Source organism: Coregonus clupeaformis, unplaced genomic scaffold (assembly GCF_020615455.1).
Source record: "Coregonus clupeaformis isolate EN_2021a unplaced genomic scaffold, ASM2061545v1 scaf6175, whole genome shotgun sequence".
Taxonomy (NCBI): Eukaryota; Metazoa; Chordata; class Actinopteri; order Salmoniformes; family Salmonidae; genus Coregonus; species Coregonus clupeaformis.
Window position 1 is genome coordinate 1 of NW_025539629.1, and position 10381 is coordinate 10381.

At 39.8% G+C, this 10381-nt stretch overlaps 1 pseudogene; it reads left to right on the forward strand.

Moving 5' to 3' along the window:
- Positions 1-6130: 6130 nt before the first annotated feature.
- LOC123490978 lies at positions 6131-6700 on the forward strand (annotated as a pseudogene).
- Positions 6701-10381: the final 3681 nt, after the last annotated feature.

A 10381-nucleotide genomic window follows, 5' to 3' on the forward strand; every position in this document is an offset into this window, starting at 1 on the left:
TATAGCGCACTACTTTTGACCAGGGCCCATAGGGTGCACTACTTTTTTCCAGCTGTTTGTTGGGCTGAGGGATGATGCCTCTCGATTTTTATCCGGCCACCAAAGGGCGTGTAATGCGTGCCAGACCAGTGTTTCCAATACCTTCTGGACCGCTACATGCAGACTCTGGTTTTCCCAGTTTGGACCGGCCATGGTGACTGTGCTCTAATGCCTTGACACAGACTCGGTTTTCCCAACGCTTTCTGGACCGCCATGCAGACTCTGGGTTTTCCCAATGCCTTCTGGACCGCCATGCAGACTCTGGGTTTTCCCAATGCCTTCTGGACCGCCATGACTCTGGTTTTCCCAATGCCTTCTGGATTAATGCAGACTCTGGTTTTCCCAATGCCTTCTTCTTGGCATCTTGACTTCAGAGAAACATGGCCTGCACTCACTTGGAGTTTACACCCCACAGTCGCTAGTGAAAGTCTTGCTGCCTTAAAAATTAAATCTGGAAAAGGGATTACATTCAAAAAAAAATTATACTGATCTTTCATGTGAAATATTTTGTATTTGTTTTAAATCCTAATTAATTAAAATGTTATAAAACAAAGATCTATTGATTGTGTATGTCTTCACACCCCAGAGTTAATACTTGGTGGAAGGACCTTTGGCAGCCATTACAGCTGTGAATCATTCTTAGGGCAACATACTGTTGATCCATTGTGTTTGTCAAAATTGCTCCAAGCTCAGTAAATTTGGTTGGGAATCATTGATGGACAGCAAATATTCAAACCTTGTCTCTGATTTTCAAGCAAATGTAAGTCAGAACTGAGACTGGACCACTCAGGAACACTCAACACCTCTTGGAAAGCCATTCTGGTGTGTCTTTGGCATTACAATGTGTGATTCTTTCCAAGTTTAATTTGTCACATGCACAAGTACAGTGACATTCTTAACTTAGCAAGCCCTACCCAACATTGCAGTATTCAATATCAAAATAGTATAACTAATAAAAATAAAATAAACAACACGAGAAATAAGAAATAAGAGAGGAAGCTATATATCAGGGTTAGTGCCAGTACCAAATGTTCTGTTGTAGGGATACTGGAGTATTTGAGGTATATCCTTGTACACATATAGGCAGGATTAGGAGAAAGTGATTGATAGCAGGATAAATAATAATAATAGTAATAACAATAATAATAATAATGATAATATTAAACAGTATGGCAGCAGAATAAAGTGGTGGGTGTGTGTGTGTATGTATGTGTGTGTGTGTGTGTGTGTGTGTGTGTGTGTGTGTGTGTGTGTGTGTGTGTGTGTGTGTGCGCGCACGCGCGCACGACAGCCTTGAAAGTGTCAGTGTGTAGGCATGATAGGTGGATATACACATGTAAACAAGGTGAAAAGTGACTGGTAGCAGGAATATGTATGAATACTTACGGTAATATACTAATGATAATATATACAAACAGGAGTAATAGTGAACAGTAGCAGGATAGATATATACTAATAGTAATGCTTGATCGATAATCAATGAACAGCAGCATAGTGGTAGTAACAGCAACGTAGTGGTAGTGTCCCACTGGAAAATAAAACTATATCCCAGGGTTGGTGTTCAGAAGACTGAGGCACTGGTTTCCTCTCACTTTTTACCTGGGCTTTGCTCCTTGGGTATTATTAATGGCCTTGTTGCAAACAGAATGGATGATTTGGAGGAATTTATTAAAGTAACTGTCAGTGAAAATCTAACTTTTAAAAGTTCATATTCTGTTACCTCATACCCAAATAATGTTGTTGACTCATCCTATCCCCAGATTTAGGCCAAAGCATAAATTGAAAATATTATAAAAAATAACACCTCAAGCTTTGTATCTCAAACAGACTGTTTCAAAAATGCTTACTATTTCCTCATAGAGGGTGATGTCATCCTCCTCAGCTTTCACCCATCAGCGGTCTACTTGCATTAATATTTTTTTATGACCGGTGTACACCCACACCATTCTGTTGTTTGGGTATGCCCAAAACATTCCAAGACAGAAAAGCTGCTTTTTAACACCACGTAATTACAATTTTGGGGAAGAAAAACTATTTAACTCATATTGTAATTAATTATAGGTCATGTATCATAGAAATCTGTAAACAATGGACAGTTACTTTAACACAAGCTTCCTTCTTTTTCACTTTGTTATACAGGCCAGTAATGTGGAGTGAATGCAAAAGTTGTTGATACTCTGTATTTTCAAGTATGTGGTGGCAGCCATCATGTTATGGGAATGCTTGTTACTGGCAGGGACTGGGGAGTTTGTCCAGGATCAAAATAAATAAGGAAAGGAGCAAAGCCCAGATAAAAGTTAGAGGAAACCCTGCCTCAGTCTTCTGAATACCTAACCCTATGACATAGTTAAAATGTTCAGCGGGGACAATTACACAAATGTAATGCCAAAGACACACCAGAATGGCTTTCCAATAGGTGTTGAGTGTTCCTGAATGGTCCAGTCTCAGTCCTGACTTAAATTTGACTTGAAAATCAGAGCCCAGATTTGAATATTGCTGTCCATTAATGATTCCCAACCAACCTTTTTTAAATTTAATTTTAAGGCAGCAAAATGTGCAAACTGTGCAAGATAAGTCACTTCTCTGTCTTACATTTTTTTAAATAGTCATTTAGCAGACGCTCTTATCCAGAGCGACTTACAGGAGCAATTAGGGTTAAGTGCCTTGCTCAAACACATCTACAGATTTTTCACCTAGTCGGCTTAAAACGTATAGTAAGTAGTTGGTGTCTACGTAGTTAAATACTTCAATTGCTATGCCTATGCCATAGTATTTTGAGCAAGACACGTGTCAAAATGGTCTTGCCTTCATCTGCAACAACAAACCACATAGTCATGGGAAAAGATCCACACTACACATGAATGTGCTTTTTGTCGATCTTTAGTAGGTTCCATGCCTGACCCCTTCTTAGGGTTCAGTGAGACTCGGTGACTCTCTAAAATACGTATGTTGGTCAGCATGGATGAAGACAGTTTGAGGTTCTCTCCTCTCTCTGACTCTTAAGCTTATTCTCAGTTCCCATGTTATCCGCAGGCTGAATAACAGGGGCCTCTGCAGGTGAAACCAATGAGCTGTCATCTCACCACCATGGATAAATGGCAACACTTCCTCCGGATGGACATTAAGAGCCTTGAGAAATCCGTGAAAAATGAGTGTTGTTCATAAGCATTGCTTAACATTTCATCATAAATGGTTGCTTATGGTTACCTTCATGTGTGTGTGAAATACTACTGTTCTCATATTTTTTATTCATAGATTTTAGATGTGTATGATTATATATTTTTGCAACACTATATATCTATTGCTTAGCTGGAAATGAATGTTTGTATACAGTATATTTGTCTGTGGTATGTGGTTATCTCACCTAGCTATCTTAAGATGAATGCACTTACTGCTTAAATCGCTTCTGGATAAGAGCATCTAAGCTAGAAATGACAAAAATGTAAAATGTTAATATTTTACATACAGACTCATTTTACTGTATTGCAAATTATTATTTGCAATATTGATGTCACAAATTTATTATTTGTTCTTTTCTTTATTAAAAAAATGTAGTTATTTGTTACATTTGACTGTGTAAAACCTAGCAGTACTACTAATTTCTCTGAGAGTGAGGCGGATATATAGCATTTCGCAAAAAACATGATTATTTGTCTCTCTGAAATGAAACCATCAAGTGATAGATAAAAAAAAAAAATATATATATATACATGTCTGTCAACCACATGCCAAGATTAGATAGTGAAGAAAACACACCAATCTCTTTCATAATTTGTTTATACAATAAATACTAATTTACCATCCTTCCTGAAAATGGATACAGTGTATATAGCGTTTTGGAAAACTCTTCAAATACAGACGGACGCACACAATACCTCTTCATGAGCCATAACACATGACTATTTCACCATGTGGCTCTGCAAGATTGTAACCTGGTGACACACTAGTTGGGGTGCACATACTCGACAATTACGGCATATTTAAAACACATCACTATTTTTGTATATTACCACAGATTATTTCCACAGAGATTAATTTACTCCAAATAATTAGTTCTCCCTGTACAGTTCCCCTGCTTCAAATGTTTTTAGGTAGGGAGAAGAGTCTGGTATTTACAGACTTGTATTCCAGCATATGACATTTTTGGAATAATGTACATAAACTTTAAAAATAAAATGTACATATTGTGGGTCAACAGAGACTTTGCTTAGAGGCCTTGTGCCCACTTGGCAACATATGGCCTTAGTAAAGAATGAACGTATTTTGGGTCATTGTTCTTGTCAGGCCCTGTCCTCCAAAGGGCCTCAGTCAGTGCTTCATTACACTCTCAGAAAAAAAGGGTTCCAAAAGTGTCCTTCGGCTGTCCTCATAAGAGAACCCTTTTTTGGTCCAGGTAGAACTCGTTTTGGTTTCAGGTAAAAACCCTTTTGGGTTCCATGTAGAACCTCTGTGGAAAGGGTACTTCATGGAACCCAAAGGGTTCTACCTGGGAACCGTGAAAGGGTTATTCAAATGGTTATCCCATATGGGGACAGCCGAATAATCATTTTAGGTTCTAGATAGTACCTTTTTCCTAAGAGTGTATAAAGTGGGCTTGGATGTCTGGTCTGGTGGGTTAGCATTGTTGATGCAGCTGAGGCAACATAGTGGTGGTTTGATGTGTTGGTTGGCAGGCAGTGGGTGGTGGACACATGTTTGTGAAAGCTGCCCTTAGGTGACTGTCGAGCTGGACCCAGTGGACGAGTGTCCCTGGTTCACCCCCAGGTCGGTCGGACAGGACATCGCTCAACGTTTATTTACTCAACACTTCACTTTGCTCCCACTGCCCAAGAAGGCCCTCTCAGCGTGGGGCCAGAGTAGGTTAGCTACTGGGGCTGATGTTGTTTATGAATAGGTCACATTAAGATTTTTATTTTATCATAAAAGCATAACAAATGTATTTCTTTCGATATACTAGGGCATTGTTCTTCTGACAAATTATACAGTTCATATTTATGTTAATTAATAATAATTAATTGATTAATTTAATTAATTACGATTATATTATTGTTAAGCCTATATTATTTTGTATTATCTTATAGGCTTATTGTTAGTGTCAGCAATGTTAGCTAATTATTTTACTCAAATTTGAAGGGTTTCTGTGGGTGGTTGCACATTGGCATTTTAGGCGATCCAGTGTTTAGTAAAACCTCTCCCACCTCATGGACTACAGCTCCAGTATCCACTGGACTAACAGAAGTGGTTTGTGCCACTGAGAGAAAAGTAGGCCTACTCTCTCAAAAATTCTAAACCTCAAAAATGATGTTTGTAATAAATTCTGGAGATAAGCAATGAATCAATAAATAGAAATAAAAAGTATTTTATCATAGATGATTTATGTTATTCACAGCAGGTCCTGCCATATTATTAATTCACTATTTGGCAAGCAACAAAAATGATCACACATTTAGCCTATACATTACTGTCTATTAATCTCTCTGGACTTTAAAATGTGATATGCATATGCATATAATAACATGCAATAGCTTAGGTAATAATTAATTTGACAGTAATTTGACAATAATAATTACGACAGCATTATGATATTATAATGTTCATACTTTATTCTTCATAATAATAATAGGCTCACGTTATTACCATTACTAGGCCTGTTATTTTTTATTTTATCATAAAAATAAAATACATTAAATACAATTAAATACTCGGAAAAAGTACAGGCAATTTAAAAGGTATTATGAAATATTCACTTGTACTGTATAGCCTAGGCTACCAGAGCCTACATCTCTGATCTGGAGGCTGAACATTGTATGCCTTGAACAACTCCTCCCCACCCAGCTTTAAGAGCTCGGTGACAAAAGATTACGGAGAGATGTCATTGGTAACTAAACACGTGGCCGAGGAAAATGAGACATTTCCAAAATCAACAACTCCTTGGAACCAATTAGGCCTACACATTAGAGACATTTGGCCTGGTCTACATTAGGTCACCAAAATGCATGCATAGAACAATCCTTCGTTTGGGGTTTTATTTTTTTCTCTCTTATATTTTCTAGGGCCATCGTTTTAGAGGCCCAGACACAAAACATTTTCGATGATGACCTTTGCCATGCTGGGCGCCAATGGCGACTCATATGATCCAGCTACCCGGACCTGGGTATGATGTCCGAAGACGAGGAGAACCGTAGTGAGAGCGACGGTAGCTCGGATCAGAGCTATGGATGTAGCGTCTCTGCTGACAAACGCCGGAGGATTTCCAGAAAATCGGGAGGCAAAGCGGTGTTGTAATAGTGAAACAGCGGAACGCAGCCAATGCCAGGGAGCGCGACCGTACACAAAGCGTCAACACGGCATTTACTGCAACTCCGGACTCTTATACCCACTGAGCCGGTGGACAGAAAAGCTCTCAAGACTGAGACGCTTTCCGCTTGGCATCCAGCGATATCTCCCACCTCGCCAACACCCTGCTGCTCGGAGACGGGAATGGAGATGGACAACGTCCTGGCAAGCGTTTAGCCTGCAAGGAGAGAGCGGTCAAAAAAAGCAACCTCGGACCATCTGTACCTTCTGTTTGAGCAACCAAAGAAAGGGGGTAATTTTATGCGTTTCTTAAATCTTATTCTGCACAAGTGAAAAAGTTTAGAATAGCGTTGAAAATAATAGTTTGAAAACAGACCAAAAGTGAGCCAAATAGGCGATTCATTAGTGACTCTAGGCACACGGCTATCGCGGTTGTTGATCTCTATTGTTGCAATTATTTGTTTTGAATGACATCCGAAGTCAAAGGAATAAATATTATGTGCTCTATATTCTGTCTCGAGATGTGCTTCGCAGCCCTCGAATAAAAGGAAACTTTTATGGAAAATTTTCTCAGGGGGCTTCTTATGCATTTCAAATTGAGGGGGCCACATGCCCACGAGTTATAGTTCCTTTTATAATTTATTGAACTTGTTCACACATGTATCTGAATTAAATGTGTGATTCAGTGCGCTAAGATGACGCCGGTTTCTTCCACTGCTAATGTTTCAAGTAATGTCATTTTTGAAGAATAAAATATTTAGAATATAGGATGGTCTATTATTTTGAAAAAAAAACATTCATTGTTTGTATATGTTTTAAAATGGATTTAAATGGATGTTTAATGCAATATTCAATACACCTTTTATTACAGATTATTATTACATTTTATATAATGTACTAGTTACAAAACGAAGTTATTGTAGCTTTTATACTATATAACAGTGGCGGTTGACGATAGAGGGTACAGCGCCCTTACAACAAAATTATAAAAAAAATAATACAATAATAATAATAATAAAAACAGTAGTATGTAATATTTGTGTGTTTGAATATGGAATGCACACAGTAATATGTGTAAGACAGATAGAAAATCATATTCGCAACCTTCTCTGCCTGTCAACGCTGGCCAGCTCTGGGCTATACAGAAAGTGCCTTGTAGGAGGCGGGTCTACGTAGCAGTTAAGCCAATTGCTAATTTAAGATATGAATGTATGACATAAAATGTAGCTAATCAGCGATTTTAATTAACCAAGAGGGCGATTATTTTATCGCTCCCAAGTCGCCTCGATAAAATAAGGACCGGTTCAGTGGCGCCCATTTTTACTAGACGACAATGGCGAACGCAAACTTACTCCTCCAAGACCCAACCTAACTCAAAGAAATATCCTCCTCCAAGATCCGTTGAGAGGAGAACTTTGTCAGAGAAAGTTGGTGAAAGAGTTGGCCAGATCAACCTGACCTCTCAATCAGACAGCAGGCTAGCGAGAAAGGGAAGAGTATATGGGGGTCCCGTAGCTGGTATATCTGGGCTGCTTGGCTAGCTGGGTGACTGATGCTAATGCGTTATTTTGCTTTCCGTGCTTGTTTTTTAAAACGAGGGTAGATTAGCATGGACATAAAATTGAGTGAGGGATATGAAGCACCTGTCAGAGAAGGTAAAGAAATGAGAACACCAGGGCACACATGACAACTCTGTGAAAGCTAGCGTATTAGGAAGGGTGAACATTGCTACGCAAAGGGATGACGGCCACAGGATTATGTGTGAGAAACACAATGAGGAGGTGGATAAAAACAGGCACATTCTATCCAAAATTATCGACAGTGGAAGTTCTGTGGGGCTTTTGAGTTGGCCTTGGCGGCACGAGAGACTGGAACGACAACCCCGGCATTTTCCGCTTAGTGGATTTTGTTGTCGACAGTGTGCTGAGGAGCACCTGAAGACAGCTACTGCTTTTAAGGGCACGCCAAAGACGATACAGAACGAGCTGTTGGACTGTATGTTGTCAGTGCTTATGATTACATCCTGAGGAAGTAAAGAGTGCTGGATTTTATCGGCCATTCAAGCTGGACGAGATTTACTGACGCCTACCCACTCGGCCGCCAGTTGGTGCTTGTGATAACGCTACATCGATGCTAAAAGTAACGCCCAAGAGTGCGAGTTACGGAGAACGCAATCGCCGACACCATCGAAGCAGCGCTGCTGGAGAGGCTCAGCACCATACTCTCACATGGACAAAAGGCCAAACTTATTGCCCAGGCTTACGACGGAGCAAGTGTGATGAGGGGGAGCCACCGGCGGAGTGCAGCGTAAAATAGTGGATGTGTACTCTAAAATGCGCACTACGTCCACTGCTATGCACATCAGCTGAACCTCATCATGCAGCAGGCTACTTCACGCATCCCCAGGATCGGCACCTCTTTTCCGACCTTGCAGGATTTTCTTGCTTTCTTCTCCAGGTTCTGCCGAACCACCGTGCTTTGACGAAGTGGTTACATAGACTCCTGCATTCTCTACAACACGGTGGAACTTCCACAATGGTAAACACTGAGTACAGTACAGGGATGACCTCCTTAACGTGTTCAGACCATCAGAGACTCTGGGAACTTTGATGCCCCGACTGTCAGAGAGGCGGGGGCTTTGTGAGGATGCTCGAAGACGAGGCTTTCTGTTTTTTCCTGGCACTGTTCCACACAAGATCATGCCAAATGTGGACATGCTTTTCAGCCAGCTGCAGAAGAGGAACATCGACCCCGTCTTCATTAAAGCACTTGTCCAGAGGTTCACAGAAAGCATGCTAACAATCAGGTAACAACTATATTTACTATTGGCTGATAAAGATGCTGTTAGAAAGATGAATAGTTCACTTACAACAGTTTAAAAGCCTAAATGTGTTGGTCATCAAAGTGAGTGATTATCATAGAGCTCGTCACAATTATATTTGTTTTAGTATTTTAAAAGGAAAGAGAAGACATTTACATTACATTTTAGTCATTTAGCAGACGCCTTATCCAGAAGCGACTTACAGTTAAGAGTGCATAAATTTTTCATACTGGCCCCCTCGTGGGAAACGAACCCACAACCCTGGCGGCGGTGCGCCATGCTCTACCAACTGAGCTACACGTGGACCACATTAGTTTTGGCAAGATCTGAAAAAAGAAGTTGGTGGAGTGCAAACCTCAAACATTGAAGAATTACAGCAGTTTGCTGCTGAAGAATGGGCCAAATTGCCAGCAGAAAAGGTGCAGCAAGCTCATTGATGTCTAACAATAAGCATATGTTGGCAGCTATCTTGGCCAAAAAGCTGTGCAACCAAGTACTAGCTCCAGGTGCCAATAATTTAGTCATGACATTTGTCTATATTTTCTAAATTACAATTGTAAACTTAAGTTTACAGAAATATAATTAAAGGTGTGTGGAGACCATTTTTTCCTCTCAAATTTCAACTGATTTTAGAAGAAATGAGGGAATTATTTAAGAAAAGCCCAAGGGGTGTTAATATATTTGGACACAACCAGTTAGTTAATGGAATGTATGGCAGTAGAGTTGTTTGTATTTCTCCCTAACCAAAATGGCTGCCATTAGGATACATTCAGGATTTTTTCACCTGTGTGTTACCACGACAATCAACTAAATGAGCATTGCATTTGTGTGCTCCTTCAGATAATTTGATATGGGTCACATGTAAAACTGATACATACTGATACAGATATAGGTATGTTGCCTAATAAAATACGGTATTGATGCACAGACCAGTTTGGGTTTTTACTTTACCTTCTATAACGGTATTTCAATGTTTGGTTTGTTAAATGTGGTAATGCCACTCCGCCATGTGTAACGTCGGTTTCTAGTTTATCCGCAATTTGGGTGCTCCCCTCTCTCACCAAAGTACCACCCTCACAATTAAGGAGCGTAGTTGTTGTTATCAATTCACGAGAACAAGTAGTTTGTCCAAAAAGACACAATCAGACGTTGATAATAATGCACACTACACAGTGTAATAATATTCAGGTGTCACCAGGTCAATTTCAGAAGAGGCCTAGTTGT